Source organism: Emydura macquarii, unplaced genomic scaffold, assembly GCF_026122565.2.
Source record: "Emydura macquarii macquarii isolate MOO-44397 ecotype Brisbane River unplaced genomic scaffold, CSIRO-AGI_Emac_v2 contig_1876, whole genome shotgun sequence".
Classification (NCBI taxonomy): Eukaryota; Metazoa; Chordata; order Testudines; family Chelidae; genus Emydura; species Emydura macquarii.
In genome coordinates, this window is record NW_027132013.1 from 5432693 (window position 1) to 5449835 (window position 17143).

The 17143-nt window shown below is 39.1% G+C and overlaps 1 long non-coding RNA gene across 1 annotated transcript in view; it reads left to right on the forward strand.

Moving 5' to 3' along the window:
• Window positions 1-13390, forward strand: part of LOC137159618 (uncharacterized) — a 59502-nt gene extending 46112 nt beyond the window's left edge. Inside the window, exons 2-3 of the long non-coding RNA XR_010921665.1 lie at window positions 10040-10090; window positions 13314-13390. This is a non-coding gene — a long non-coding RNA (uncharacterized lncRNA). The remainder of the gene's footprint in view (window positions 1-10039; window positions 10091-13313) is intronic.
• Window positions 13391-17143: the final 3753 nt, after the last annotated feature.

Sequence of the window (17143 nt, forward strand, 5' to 3'; positions counted from 1 at the left end):
AATCTCTCTAATTTAGTATGAGGGCTCTTTTTTTACTCAGTTATTTCTTTGAAAACTGGGCATTAACTTTTTGAAAGATTCTCTATCCAGGGTAGGCCACTACTGCACATCCTTCTTGGACTTCCACAGATTCCCAGCTGTAGATTTCTCACTTCATGGGCGTAGAATAAATTTGGGGCACAATACTGCAGCGAACCCTTTCTTTTTGCAAATGAGCTCCTTGAATTAAAGAATACAATTTGATTTAAAATGGAGCTCATTGTAGTACAGCAATGACTAATTATAAAGCAATTTACAAGGATTCAAGTGTTGTTAATTGCTAATGTACTTTTTCTTGAGGCACTTCTATTACATTCCAACATTGACACTCCTTTATTTACATACAAACCAAGTAAAATAAACCTACCTACATTGTGAAATCTCATTGTTTTTGCCTAGATCTCTTAGATGTATACTGGAATTCTTAATTTTCAAGGCGTGATAGGTGTTTCAAATGTTATTGCAACCTCAAGGTTAAGGTAAAAAATAAAACTATGACCCAACAAAATGCTGTAGCTTGAATTCCAATATGTGAGGTAAGTAATGTACCAGAGTGATTACATTTTATTGTGTAATTTAAATTGCATGCACTGTAAAGATAAACATAAATAACTTTTAAAAATTGCTGTAAATAATGACTTAGCCAGGAGGAGTTGTAGCCTGTCGCTGCTGAACAGACTGCTGGGTGATTTGGGATAGAGGCAGTGGATAAGGACTGTACTTGCATACATTCAATTGCATACATAAATTACACCTGGGGCTTGGCTTTGTCCTGGCATCAAACTGATCTCCTGGGTTTTCCCAAGATCTCCCCAGTCTACATTTATGCAAATATTTCTTTAATGTAGTGACTCACTAACAGGAAATTAGTCTCAGACCTATGCATACTCTCATGCAACCAACAGACCTTTTGCTTGCTAACCCCTGAATGAGGTATTTGATGCACAGAAGGAATATTGACTATTAAAAAGCTGACCATTAACAACCAGCCAAATAAGAGGACATGATCCAGCATATAACAACTTACAGAAGGGAGAGATTTTATTGCCCAATTCTGACACTCCCAGGTTTGAAAGTTCAGCAACTATCAACTGTCATTCAATTCACATTCTATTTGGAGAGTGTGAAACAAGGACCAGAGAAAAAATAAATCCAATAGCAAAACAAGGTAAAAGTGGAGAAGAGAACAGAAGGTAGACACATTCTCACGAAAAAATAAATACAAGAATGTGTGTAACACACAGGGCAACCATTTGATTGTGGATTACTCACATACACAAACATGTTGCATGGATAAAATTTCCCAGAGCTGTACAAAAAAGTGGGTTGGGGCTAATCTGGAGTGTTTGGAGGGAGCAATTTGAAGAACGTAAATTTGGGAAAGGGAGTAATCTGGTTTGGCAGGGTGGGGAAGGCTGTCACCCCTCTGGGGGCAGAGTTAAGGTTGTGATGGATGACCGTAGCATAGGCTAGTTGTAGTAAGGTGTGTATCTGTGGGTGGAAAAGTAAAGCTTAGCTTTTCATTTTCTTGCTTTTGTGTCAAATATATTTATGTGAGACAACCTTTACTGTTAGACAACTAAGTATTTTGTGCATAGGTTTCCTTTTTAAAAAATATACTGTTTAAGTGTTTGATATCAGCATGGGATTTGTCAGCAGCCACCTTTCTAAAATCCTTACTTTACAGAACAGAGATATACAGAGATAAAGGCTAGGTACTTCAGAGTTAGATACTTCCTTAGGCGTCTCTGATTTGATTTCAGTGGGTTTTAGGCACCCAGCTCTCTGAGGCTCCGTTGAATCTCTGACCCAAAGTGACCTGCCTAAAGGCATACCTCAGCAATAGAACCCAGACTTCCAGTTCTATGCTTTAACTATAAAACCCATTCTTTCCTCCCAACCACAAATGCACTCCATTTCTAATTACCTGATTTTTGTTAATGATAATATTCTGTTAGTTTGATCTATTAGTTAGGTTGATTAGAGAAGAGAGAACTTATGCTATACATTTAAGTTCTTGTAGAACTGGTTTCTGAAGATTAAAGTCAGTAATTTTATATGTCCCAGGTGTGAGAAACTTGGTTGTACAGTAGCATAATCTCTTACAGTTAAGGAAACAATGGGTCTTTGTAATTGCTGTCTGACTGATTTGAAACAATGTCATTCATCATTGCTTCAGATGAATTCTAGACAAATTCTCCCTTTCTACTTTTTGTATTTTATGTTGTGCAAAATTAAGCACTCGGGATCTTTTTCAAGGGGAAAAGGCAGTATGCCGCATTTATTGACAGAAACTAAAGTAATAACTAACTTAAACCTACACATACACACATACACACACACATACACGCGCCCAAACGTATCAGAAAGCGTTCTATAGTTATATATATATATAGCTACCAGTCCTGATTGTGGCTTGAGATCGTAGCTAGGGTCCGTTGCTGGAGTTCGTGGCTCGTGGCAGCTACCTGGCCAGGGAAGCTGGGCACGAGGAGAGCAGGGTCCTTGTCGGGCGCGCACCGACGCTCTTCTTTAGATGATGTGTAGAACGCTGTTTTTCCCCCCAAAGCCTTGAAATCTCACCCAGTCTTTTATAGGTTTTTCAGTTCTGCTGTGTCACGTCGCTTCTCTGTGACCCTTGATTGCTGGTACAATAGCAGACGTGACTTTCAGCTTGTTCTTTGATGTCTTTGATTAAGTTTGATTAAGTTTTTCTGGGGTGGATCCTTCTTTGCTTTTTGGGGCTATGTTCACACTCTTCAGCCTAGGATGGACTTCACACTTCATCAGGACAACTTCATCAAGACAAGCTGGCAGTTTGGGTCTGACTCACACACACACATACACCCTCCATTCATACCTTGTTCGGATAACTATCTTATTCATCTAAAGGTTTAGAAAGGTTTGACACAAGATGGAGTACATAGGTCAAAATGGGGGTTTACATTCACAATATGGAGTATGACTGAGAGAAGTTCAAATGTTACATGATATCAATAATAACCATATGGAGGTTGACACAAATAAGGGTATGAATTAAAAGATATGAATTAATCTACAGGGTTACAATTACAATTAAAAGCTATGAATTAAGCTACAGGGTTACAATTAGAATTTTATTCCTACATTATCCCCCTTTTGACCCTTCACCTCACATGTGGTGAATGGGTCACATTTTACTGAAACAATATTCGTTAGCCAGGAGGGTGGCCAGTGGAAGGGAGACGACGTTCATTACAATTTATGTAATTGTTTTAAGGCAATATATTGAGATAGAATATGAGCTTGTGGTTTTAACCTTGAATACATTCTTTTCATCCAGCAACACATGAAACACATTACAATTAACATTACCAGTATTAAAGCAAAGAGAATAACAATGGGATGTAACATAATTTTTAAAAATGATGACCAGGAGGGGTCAATATAGCTATACTGCGGGTTTCTACTTGGTTGCGGGTAGTTGTGGTCAGGTGGCTAATTTGCTCATTCTTTTGCATTAATTTGTACAGAGTTGTCCAATTAATTCCCAATGAAAAATTAAAACATAGAACATTACTTGCTTCTAACCCATCGATTGTTTTATCTTCATGAGATGGAAAGTAATGTGTTAGTCTTGGAGTTGTTAACATAGTTACATTGCACATACATTGTTGCACAGGGGGCTCTGAGGTATATTTGTCTTGCCAAACAATTTTTTCTAACCCAATTACACAAACACAAGTTTTTTCATCATAGTACACCTTTGCAGTATCATTATTTAACTCGTCCCAATAACAAGTTGCCAAACTCTTATGTTGTAATGAACAGGGTTCTTCTAATATTGATAAGGTAGGGCATATCCATTGTTGTGGGGTCCACCTTAAACATGAACGATGATCTATAATGTCTCCTTGGTTATTTAGATAGGTCCCTGCCAATCGAGGGACCCAGATATGTTTGCCCTGGAGAATTGGGAGGGCTTTGAATGGCCACAGGATAGCCTTGTGACTGTGGGGCTGTGCCCTGATTACTTGTATAGATATATGCCCTGTAAGAGTGGATGTATATACTTTGGAGTTTAGCACATTATACCATCCAGGAACATAGGATGACACCCACGGTTGTAATCTGTTACAGGTCCAGTGTGGGTGCTTACTTCAAATACACAATCATGATCACTGGGTGTAATATTTACTCATACTTGTAATGTGATTAGCTGAATTGGTCCATGCAGCATGTTATTATATACAGGTATTATTTCAATTTGGTTCCACGTGGTGAAATTAAACCACTGGATTCCCCAATGCGCATTGGTTGTTTTTATAATGATTAATTGCACTAGTAGCCCCAGAAATGGTGTCCACATCTCTGCTGCTGATGTCCACCTAAAGAGAAAGAAACGCTTGCGCTGGAGAAATGTCTTTGTTAGTAGGTTACTGTACCGAGACTGTCCATAAGGGTGTGTGGAGGGTGATCCAGGTATGAATGCTTAGCTTCCTGTAGCTACCGGACACTTTATGAGGCTCAGCTTCTTATGGGGATACCTGAAACATGCTCAAGTAAACATTGTATTTTACATGACGTATCTGACACGCATTATCATGATTCTGCCATACTGATATCACCCAATATACGAAATGCCCCCCCACTCAAGCTAGCCTGTGTGACACCCCCAACGTGAGACTGGTGTAGAAAGGAGCAATCGGAGCTCCTGAATAAACCTCAGGTTCCCTCTTTATCCAGACAGCGTGACACCCCACCACGCAAAACTGATGCAGAAAGGGGTGCATCATAGGAACTTTCCCTCTTCAGTTTTTAACATGTTTCAAGGCTTTTACATAATATCAGGCACACGGCACATTTTTACATTTCTCGCACTAACAACAAACTAACTACAAGACTTAACAATGGCACACATATCATTAGCAAAATCATGTTTAGCTAAAACAGGCTTTTTCCTTGCAAGGTTCATCATGGAGGTAACAATGTTTTTTTGGTTTTTTTTTTTTTTTTTTTTTTTTTTTTTTTTACAAACAGTTATAATAGTTTAGTTAGCTCAATGGTGACACATACTTCACCACTGGTTGTTCTGTTACCTTTACATTATCCTCCTGCTCAGACTAGGCTTTGGGCCCCCACTCTGGCCCCCTCCAAAGAAACATTTTTTTTGTTGAGCCCTAACAAACTCATTCCGCATGTAGCTCCAATGCAGAGCCATTCAGGCACACCCAACTTACTTTCAGCTGGCCACACCTGAGAGGAATTCTTCTTGCAAACAGCTATGGGTGGATCTTTTCCCCCGCTGTCAGGCAGGTAGTATGCATCAACACTCCCACTAGTTAGTTCACTAGTTCCCAGATGCTTAACTGCTATCCCTTTCCAGACTGGACTAGGTTTTAAAGAGATATCAACCATTTTCACTAGCATCTCATAAACAGGGTTCTCATGTTCTTCCATTGCTAATATCTGACTCCACATAGCATCAGATGTACCTGAGTCCATTAAGAGACTACAAGATACATCCAAAGCATTCAGAGGTGAGAGTTTGTCTGCCACCCCTGTTTTTCCCAGAGATCAACAGCACATCTGTTCTGCTGTGTAGCTTTAGGTGCCCAGTCTTTTTTCTGAAACTGAGGCACTATCTGTTCACCTACAGAGCTAACAGCCTGGAGACATTCAGGTTCCAACACCATTGTTTCCCCACTATAATGATTAAGCACAGCCACTTGGTTACAGGGCTGTTTAAGCTTTCTAATAATCTTCACCCCATCTGGAACCTTTTCCAAGGTATCCAAACTGGACTTTTTTATAACAGAGTCAGTGAATCCATCCACATTTGGAAAACTTTGGCAGTTAGAAACTGAACCACTTTTCCCAACATCTAAGCTGTTGCTTGCTACAGGCAATGACTCATCCTGAGCTGGCTTAATCAATTCACTTTCACACCCTTTAGTTGCAGAAAACTGCTTGCAAAAGCCAGCAGGAGGTTTTATTCCCTCAGGAGCAGTTTTAGGCAACAAATCATTTTTCACAGAAATTCCTCCCCTACCCTTTTCATCCAGGGCCTGCTCCAAAGAAACATTTCCCTGATCCCCAACAGACTCTTTCTGGGTTTCTGTTAAGTCCAGGACCAGATCTGATACCACTGGCACCCCCTTAACTTGCATAAACTGAAAAGCACACCCTGTCTGCTCTTTAGACAGATGATTGGAGCTAAACTCTCTCTCTGCAGACAAACTGCTATTCTTAACCTTCCAACTATTTGAAATTTCCCCCTTTTTGTCCCAGTCCATATGGCTGTTCCCAGCCAAACTTTTGGAGACCGGGGTGGCTTTCCCCATGGGCAAGCTATTGCCCTCAACAGACACGGGCTTAGGAACCTTTCCTTCCTGGATCTCAGTTGAATCCAGACCCACAACTGATAAATCTTTCACCAGCATAAGTTGAACAGTACTTTCTGCCTCCTCCACAGACAGTACTCTGGGGATTACTTCCCCCCAGCAGATACACTGCTACTTGTAACACTCAAACAATTTGAGGTTTCTTTTTCTAAATGCTCATTTTCCTCTGAGAGGTTATTTTTCTCTTTTCCTTGAGTTCTAGATTCTCTCAACATATCTTTAAGAATTTCCAATTGGTTCTGTAAGCCTGCAGCCAAGGCTTTCCATTTTTCAGTTTCCTGGCCAGATTTCTGGACTTCTTTTTGGAGGGAAGCAATATCTTCCTGACAATCAGTCAGGCGAATGTAGGCATCATTACAGGCTTCCCATAAAAGCCAGATTGCTGCTGCATCTTTTTTTGTGGGACTTGTGGGTTTATATATTAGGAGGTATTTGGCCAATTTATCCTCCAGATCAGCTATAGTATGGACATCAGACAAAACTTGCTGAGTCCAGGAACTGTGTCCAAATTTTTCTAAAGTGGTGTGGAACGGGGTTATTTCTTTTACAAAGTTTAATTTTTCGATCTCTTCTTTAGAAGAGTCCTTAGGGGTTTGCCTACGCTTAAACATAGTGCTATCACTAAATATAATGCTCTCAATAGAACCGGGATCCTAAACCTGGTCCTAAATCCGGCTATTCTACAACCGGTGGTGTGTAAACCAATATTTTATTTCACAACTTTCTGCCCAGTGGCAATAAATTTTTCAATAAAGCTGGTATACTAAACCAGGCTTTAATTCCGGCTATTCTACAACCGGTGGTAACACACCAAATATTAAATAGTTATTTCTCAATAGAGCAGGTATTCTAAACCTGGCTCTAACTCCGGCTATCCCTACAACCGGTGGTGGCACACCAAGTATCAAGCGCTTATCTTATACTTTTAATAACTGCAGCAATACTTCACTCACTCTCAATCTCTCTCACTTTCCCCCCCTTCGCATTCTCCACCAATAATGTTGTGCAAAATTAAGCACTCGGGATCTTTTTCAAGGGGAAAAGGCAGTATGCCGCATTTATTGACAGAAACTAAAGTAATAACTAACTTAAACCTACACATACACACATACACATACACGCGCCCAAACGTATCAGAAAGCGTTCTATAGTTATATATATATATAGCTATCAGTCCTGATTGTGGCTTGAGATCGTAGCTAGGGTCCGTTGCTGGAGTTCGTGGCTCGTGGCAGCTACCTGGCCAGGGAAGCTGGGCACGAGGAGAGCAGGGTCCTTGTCGGGCGCGCACCGACGCTCTTCTTTAGATGATGTGTAGAACGCTGTTTTTCCCCCCAAAGCCTTGAAATCTCACCCAGTCTTTTATAGGTTTTTCAGTTCTGCTGTGTCACGTCGCTTCTCTGTGACCCTTGATTGCTGGTACAATAGCAGACGTGACTTTCAGCTTGTTCTTTGATGTCTTTGATTAAGTTTGATTAAGTTTTTCTGGGGTGGATCCTTCTTTGCTTTTTGGGGCTATGTTCACACTCTTCAGCCTAGGATGGACTTCACACTTCATCAGGACAACTTCATCAAGACAAGCTGGCAGTTTGGGTCTGACTCACACACACACATACACCCTCCATTCATACCTTGTTCAGATAACTATCTTATTCATCTAAAGGTTTAGAAAGGTTTGACACAAGATGGAGTACATAGGTCAAAATGGGGGTTTACATTCACAATATGGAGTATGACTGAGAGAAGTTCAAATGTTACATGATATCAATAATAACCATATGGAGGTTGACACAAATAAGGGTATGAATTAAAAGATATGAATTAATCTACAGGGTTACAATTACAATTAAAAGCTATGAATTAAGCTACAGGGTTACAATTACAATTTTATTCCTACATTTTACACCATCCAATCACTATTCCTTCTGATTGTGCTCTAGCAGAAGCAAAAGAATTGACACAAGAGACGTGGGAAAACTCATGACAGTTCAACTCATGATTCATTCAAATGGTATTCCTGGTTTTGTTTTGAACAAACTCTAAAACACAACTGAAGTTACTTTCATGTTTTCAGAATGCTAGGCAGTTTCAGTAAGTTTACATCCAAAATAATAATTTTACTCAGGTGCACTTAAAACAGAAATGCAAACCCCAAGTATGCAAAAATCATAACTCTCAAAATAATGTGATTGGCTGAAAAGAAACTCATAAACTTTAAAAAAACCAACAAATAAAGAAAAACTTTTTGTTTGCTTGTTGTTTTGTATCTTCATTATGGCTTAGGAAATGAACTTTAAGGATACACTCAGGCCAAATTTTCAAGCTTTTCTCTGCAATTATGAGGACTAGAAACTTAGGGTATTAAAAAAAAAAAAAAAGAAGAAGAGAAAAAAAAAGAAAGCTGGGATTCTAATCAAATTACATGATTCAGGAGCGGGAGCTTTAAGAAAAAACACCAAATATCATGGCGCTCATGATAAAATAGAGACAGTTGGCAACTGTAACTTAAATTTCAGCCCAGGCTTACATAATTCACCAAGCGTAAGCTTCTGTTGGTAACAAAATCCAGAACTGAATGACCTTATTTTAGGTTTTGTTGCAAAAGTCCAGCACAGTTCCAAAGACTATGTAGTAGATGCTTGTTTACAGCAACACTGCTTACGAGCAACATTTCCCCTGGGAATGCTTTCCATACTGTGAATTATTGGCACTCCCCAAAACAGCAATAGGCGCTTAGGAGCAACATAGCAAAAGAGCACCGGTATGTTGCTACTAATGAGCATCTACTATACTTGTACACAGTGTTAGTCTAGTTGGTTTGATCTTCTGCCTTGGGCATAAAAAAAATATCTCTTCAAATCTCCCTTCCTGTACAGTCTAGGTGGTCAATTGTCCAACACTATTCCAATAAAGGAACAATTCCTTTCCAATCCATGCTAGCCACATTGAATTTAGGCTCTGAAGTAGTAGACTGCTATTTTTCTTTAATAGCAATATACCCATTTACTTCAAGCTTGAATTTGGCCTCCTATAGCAACAATTTGGATAAGGACGTGTTAAAAGCAAGATAACTCTATTTGAATCTAGTAATGGGTGAAGAGGGCAGTCACTTATCCGCAGATGCTTTGTTTAAAAAAAAAAAAAAAAGACTGGCAAGAGAAGGCATTTGCTTTGAATAAGTTAAGGTAGTTTTCTTGACTAGGTATACATTTCCTTTCTATATAATCATGTCAAGTAATTTTCTCTGGCTGAAAGATGGCTAATTGGGGAATATAGCAGTGGGGAAAAAGCAAAACAATGGCAGACAACTAACATTCCCAGCATATGGAACAAAAAGGGAGCACCTTATTACTTCATCAAAAACATTTCAAAGTGGATTAGTGTTCTATGGACAGTACCAAAGACTAAATCCTCTGTTTATTATGGTACAGTATCAATGCCAGCTTGCCCATAGTGTTCTCCCCCATTACCAAAGCAAGTTTGCCTCAATTCTGACATAGAGGTAACACCTGCAGGGTGGTCCAATCTTCATGCCAATTTAACAGCCAGCCCCTCTGTTCAGACTGCTATCAGTGGCAAATATAGTAATGTTTTCTTTGTGATGTGATTTTCCACAGGAAGAGAATCAAGAAGAAGTCATTTGCCAGAAGCTGCCAAAAAGCAAATAAGTAAGTATTTCAGTGAAAGGCTTCCTGTACTGTTATCAATTTTTCGATGTTGCTCCTGTCTTTTTAGGTTTTGACTTTTTAAAATGACGGTTGAAGTGTCAGAGGAAATGAAATGCAAGATCAATTTGCATAATAGAGTACTTATGGTAAATAATTATGAAGCTAATGTAGGTTACAGGCATGCCATGTAATATTACGAGTTTTTGCATATTGCAAAATTCTGCTTTCTGAAAACCAAGTGGGATGTTAGTTCCTCAACAAAGTTGTATGAAGCAACATCTGATTTGAACTCAGATGATCATTTAGATGATCCGCCAGATATAGGTAGGTAAGCGAGTTTGTACATAACATGAGGTGGTGATACTAAACTCAGATAATCATTTAAAACTGTGAAGGTGATCAACCACCTGCTGCAAATGTACAAAATACCTTAGTCAAACGAGTACAGTAGACATGGGACAAAAATGATTAATTGGCTTAGTACCTTAGGCCCAGATTCTCAAAAGGTATTTAGATGCCTAACTCAGCCCTGACTACATGGGGGACCAGTCTGAAAAAGGATGATAACCGCTGTTCTACTGGGACTGACACGTCTACAGATTATTATTGAAGAAAATCTCTCAGCTGGACTTCAGAGTACAATGAGAGCACAGGGAGATTTTCATACATTCAAAGGCCAGAAGGGACCATTGTGATAATTTAGTCTGACCTCCTGTGTAACAGGCCATGGAACTTCCTCACAATAATTCCATTTGAACTAGATCATACATTAAATCAAGATGGGATTTTTTTTTAATTGCCAGTGATGGAGAATACACCATGACCTTTGAAAAATTCATCCCATGGTTAGTTACCCTCACTGTTAAGGTATAAATTTTTATTTCCAGTCTAAATTTTGTCTGGCATCAGTTTCCAGCCAGTTACAAAATACAGCTGGGGGTGCAGGAAGCATGTATTAGATGAGAACAACACTTTTTGTGGAGTTATGCTACTGTTGAAATTTTATGAAGGCAGTCTTTACACCTCTGTTAAACAGAGATCAAATCAGATCAAATATGTATTGGCTATTAACATACAAACCTAGAAGAACAAAGATGGCAAGAAAAATGCTTGTCCTTGTACCCTCTATTTTAGTCTGTCAGTGCAGTACAAACGGAGTAAAATAAAAAGCTGTGGAAGTTTTTTTGTACTTTTTAAACATCATTACTGTATAATGATATAACTATATTCCCCTATGATTGTAAAGGTTAGCCTTGAAAACCATTTTAATTCATTCAATACTATCAGGACTTCTCTTCTGAAGAGATATTGCAGTGTAGAGAGGATATCAGAGGTCATCATCAGCTATCAGATTTTAAACAGAGCCTACCTCTGGTTGGATTGAAACACTAGCAATGACTCTGTTTGTTAGCATATCTCTGGGGTGATAACAGCACTGAGCAGCTTCTGTTGTCTTTAATGAATTTCACATACATTGCATCTTAAATGCAAAGATCCTGAGACTCTTTACACAGATCAATTAGCTCTACAACATGAGAGCAGAGTGATTACATGACCTGCCAAAAGTCACAATGTCTAGTCAGTCAGACCAGAGTCCTTACTTCCAGTCCCTACTGCAATGCACAGATCATCACTCCGACAGCACTAGCAGTGAATGCTCTCCACCAAAACCCAAACGTCTGGTACTGAGAAATACATCTAGTGATAAGAAAACTTAGCCAAGAAAATACAGATACTAAAGTACCTCAGTCATGACACATTTGACAAAGAATCTGTGAACAATGATGTAGGAAAAAGATCAATCCGAAGGTTCCACACTGTGGAAAGTCACCACTGGAAAGGTGGACTTGGTTAACATTGTCACAGACCTATGCATTCACACAGGACAAAGTTCTATCCAAACCCATCAGTTAGATTGTAAAAATTTACTGAATATGACTTTGCTGGGTGCTCAAATTGGACAAAAAAGTATGAACATGGAGAGAGGAGAGGGGGAAATCACTGTAAGGCTAGTCTGAGCTAGGGACTAGTGCACTTACGTGGGAAAGCAAGAATGAGCCCTGTAGAATGGGTTTGGTCAGATTCTTGTATTAACTGTTTTCCCCTTTCAAAATTCCTTTCTTTCAACTTCATTTCAAACACAAGGTTCTTGTTTAAAAAATAAAATTTTCTTTTTAAGTGAGTAAATTTGCTCAGAACTGAAGACATGGAGTTCAGTAGATATAAATATACAATATGGATGTAACTGAAATAATGAAGCCTAAGCCACAAAAGACAAGTAACTGAAAAGGAAATAGGGGTCCAAAACAAGAGAAGGGGAAGTCAAGCAGGAAATAGCCCATTAACTTTTTAGTTTTATTTTGGGAAAAAATATTAAATCCATCATCAGTGAAAAGAAAAGTAGCACTATTTTGATGAAATGGAGAAGGGAAAGGAAGCTTGGTTGGCTACATTACTAGCAGAAGTTTGTTTCCCTAAAGTAGAGGATGAATTATAGGAGTAACAGAAATAATTCAAGAACCTGCAATCACTGACACTTGGTCTACACTTACCTGGAAATTTGGCGGCAGTTGACGGGAGTTACACAAGCTATGCAGAGCAGTTTGTGTAACTCCCGTCGACTGCTGTACTTCCATTCTGTGCGGTGTCTTCACTGCATTGCGCCGATGGGAACTGCGTTCCCGTCCATGCAGTGCTACGCCACTTGAGGAGGTGATTTTACTAGGTTGACTTCCTGATCAATTGAGCGGGTCTTCACTGACTGCTCAATTGATCCAGAAAGATCAATCTGATGGTGGCGACTTTGCCGCCGTCAGTGTAGACATACCTTCAGACTCAGTGCAATAGCTGTGTTCTTCCTAAATAGTGTAAGGAAGCCAAGAACAGCCGAATTTGGTCACTTGTAGAATATAGGAAACGAAAGACAAAACCAAGGCTTTCCTCACTGAATTTTGCTGTAACAGAAGTTCATGTGAGGAGGTCATTTTAGACTCCTTTTCTTATAGAAGGGGGTCTATCTAAATATTCACCAGTACTGCAGTTCTTTCAAGGAACTTAATTGAACAATGACTGGGAGGGGTAGGACAGGAGAATTCAAAAGGAAGAAAGATTAATTACGTCCTGCTGAAAGGAAGGAACACAATATTTTCCTATAAAATGTATAGTGGGTATGTTCCCTGCAATTAAGTCATTCCTAACTTAATGCAAACTTGTTTATTTGCAGACCTTTGGTCACATCACAAAGTCCAATGCAAAGGACCATTACATGCTGATACACCATCCATTAAATGTTGATCAAGACAGTACATCATATTTGTTGGATAAGTTCAGCACACCACAATTTATTTCTAAGAATGCCTGGGAGAAGAACTGCATACAGTCACAAGAAAGCCAAAAAAGAGAGAGAATTTCTTCGTACCTGAAAGGCAAGCCTGACTGTCAACATTATGGCATACATAATCAATATAATAATGAGTCAACTCATCTTTCCCATAGAACAAAGTAAAATGTATATATACTGTAGCTCTTGATTTAGAGAGGTATTCATAGAAACTTAGTTACTCTATTGATCAGGCCATTAATCTATCAACACTGATACCTTGCTTCCAACACTGGCCATTCCCCAATATATTGGACAAAGGTACTATTATGGAATACTGTATTTCAGTGAATAATGTGCTTTTGACCCATATGGCATTGTTTATATCCTGAATCATGACATTAGATGAAATTTTACCCTGGGGTAACCATGGTAATAAAAAGAGTTACCCATATGTTTTAAAATTTGAATGGTCTTTAACAAGATCTTATTGCAAGTGAATTCCTTTGTGAAGGAAAAATTAAGACAGAACATCTGTCTTACAGTAATTCTTTTCCAAGGAAAAGCTACAGAATTATGTTAGCTTTCTCGTAGTTCAGAAGAGAATCTAAGATAGCAGAAGATTCTAAGACCATCAGTTATAGGCCTTATTAAAAAAAGGGGAAAAAAACATAACACTCAGGAACAAATTACAATTCAACTGGTGCTTCAGGATTCATATCTTATTTTTTAATCTGGAATTTAAAAAAAGAAGTAGAAAGATTAATTAAATTTAGATTGTCAACTGATATTGAAATTTTCAACTTGAGTGGTTACAAGCATCTATTAACAGAACCACCATGGGTCATTAGTTCTGCAAAAGTCATGAGCCATAATCCAGCACAAAGCTAAATATCTAGAAGCAGATCTAGAAAAAAAATGCAATAGCTAATTGCAATATAAAAGAGGCATCACAATTATGTTAATCCTTCATTAAATATGGTGCCTACCATCGTTTTCCAATATATACTTAACAGAAGATACTTAACTGTCGTCCAGAGAGCTTCATAACATCTCAACATCTTCATTACTCTTTTTTATTGATTTTTCAAAAAATAGATGTCCAAGTCTGACCAAACCACATCCTCTTTTGTGAGAGTAAGTGTAGGCAATATAATGGCAAAAATTAATAATTAATAAATAATTTCAATATAAAGAGAGGTTGTAAAAGAAAATAAAAGTTAAATTATAGTAAAAGAATATATCTGTGTGTATTTGCCATCAATACTTTTTTGCAGTCCAGAAGAAACCTACACCTGAGGTTTTCCATACAAAACCCTCCTCCCCACAAAATAATAATAATAATAACAACAACAACAAAATAGTACAGGGCTGTGAATTTATAAACAGAAAATTATAAGAGCAAAAAATTAGTTTAAAATATTTTTTTAATTGACAGTTGGAGCCATTCAGAAATTTAGAATTGAATTGAGAAAATCCAAGTGGTTTATTGAAGATATTCATCCACAGAATTTTTTTTTTTTTAACGCCCCCTCCTTTCCTCCAAACCATGTCATAGTTAAAAGTGATTAGTAGTAGTCAGCTGTTAAATGTGTGTAATAACGCCCCCTTCTGGTTTGGGCCATGTACAGCAGAATCTGAGAGTTGCGCAGTTGATTAGGAATACCCAAACCTGTATGGGAGAAGCAGGACAAAGGCAAATGTATTCTAAACAAGTTATTAAAGTAGAATAAATAGTTAACGGGCTCTTAATACTATTATTATATGAAACCACTAATTTGATTAGAAAGTGTTTTTTTCAAACTGGTTCTGGGATCTTTGAAGATCACTCTGATTTTTAGGAGTAGGCGCATCTTGGGGACAAGTCCCTTGAATGGTCCCTTACAACATATGCTAACCATTTAAAGTCAACAATTTGTTCCACTTTGCATTTTGCTGTGACGCTGGGGGTAACTTTCCCAAACCCAAAGAGCACTTCTCTCACCAACAGAAGTTGGTTCAATAAAAGATATTACCTCATCCAGCTTGTTTCTCTAGTATGCTGGGCCGGACACAGCTATAACTACAGTGCATAGCTGCAGTGCCCAGCAAAGGGGCAGGGTCCCAGAGCTCTGTCTCTCCTCATCTCTCTAGTATGCTGGGCCTGACACGGCTATAACTACACTGCATAACTTCAGTGCAGACGTCTGTAGGACCCAGCGAGGTGGGAGGGTCCCAGAGCTCAGGCTGCAGCTCCAGCCCTGAAGTCTACCCTGCAATTAACCAGCTTCACAGCCCAAGCTGCATGGTCCCGAGTCAGGTGGCATGGGCCAGCCACGGGTGTCTAACTGCAGTGTAGACATACCGTAAATGCTATAATCAGTTTCTGCTCAGCCACTATTTAGGACGTTTTTCTCTTTCAATTATGCACAATGCTAGAGTTGATTTTAATAAAACCACAGATTTTAGAAAAATTACAAACTATCTAAATGTTGATGCTGGATGCTACTTAAAATATAGAAATGTGTCTATCCAAAACTGTCTTTGTATCTGGGCTACCTGGTTCCTTGGTATCTGACTTTTTAATTAACTTTGGATCTTCTGATCTCGATACAGATATTGTTCCGAGCATAGTACACATAAATCCAGGTCACCTACATGCATTGTCCTGCAAGGCGAGTATGGGTGGGTGATTGTTGTGTTTTTCTGGGGGCTGGAGGGGTCAGAGGAGCAGATACTCGAGTTATTTTCACTGCAGAGTAGTGTCAGATGACACGGATGAGGGTAGTCTAACCTAATGGTCAGAGTGAGTGTTAGACCTAGTGCTTGGAACAGGTATTGAGAACCAATGTTAGGGTCACAGCTGGAGTCAGTAGTCAGGAGCTGGAGCCAAGGGTCAAAATGGAGGTCAGGAGAGCTAGATACCAGAGCCAAGGGTCAAGCCAGAGTCAGTAGTCAGACGCTGGAGCCACGGGTCAAGCCAGAGGTCAGGAACTGGAGCTGTACAAGGGCATTTTAGCAAACAGCCCAGGTGCCCAAGCCACTGCCAAGTACTGGAGTGGACTACCAATTATTCTGCTTGCTGCTTTTAGCCATTTTTAGGCCTCTGTAGGCATAACTAGGCAAACCGGGAGGAGGGGGAGTCAGAAAATGAACACATGAAGTGAGCCTGGTTCTCTGCGTTCTCTCTCTGAACATGCTGGAGCGAATGTCTGTGAAAAACAGGAAGCCTGGATATATTTTAGAATTGTCAGTATGGGGAAATTTAGCTATCAGACTAACAGCTTAACATTGCTTAACAATATATTTTTTTAGAGACATGTCTCTGTAACTCTTGCTTTTGCCCAGTGATTGTTTTGTTTGGTCAGCTATGTAACATTCTTTTGCTAGACGTGTCTCTACCTATTGGGGTGTAAGAGGGAGGTAGCAAGTCTGAGTCAGACCTTTCGCTTCGTGGACACATTGAAAAGATCTCCAGGCACAGACGGAAGGACTGCCCATCTGGAAATCTGTGACTGATTCACCCAAAGACTGTGGGGTCTTGTGGGGTAACTATCAAGTTTTGGGGTACTCTAACCACCTATTGTATTTGTATGTGCTTAAAATTAATAAGTGGAGACTTCCAGTAAAGGTAATTCCAATGGGAATTGCTGGAGACCAATAAAGTAAAGTTTTAAGTTAAGAACACTTGGTTTTGACTTGTCTGTGCCAGCCCTATAGCAGGCAGAGGTACTGTGTTTCCTTTGGTTTATTTC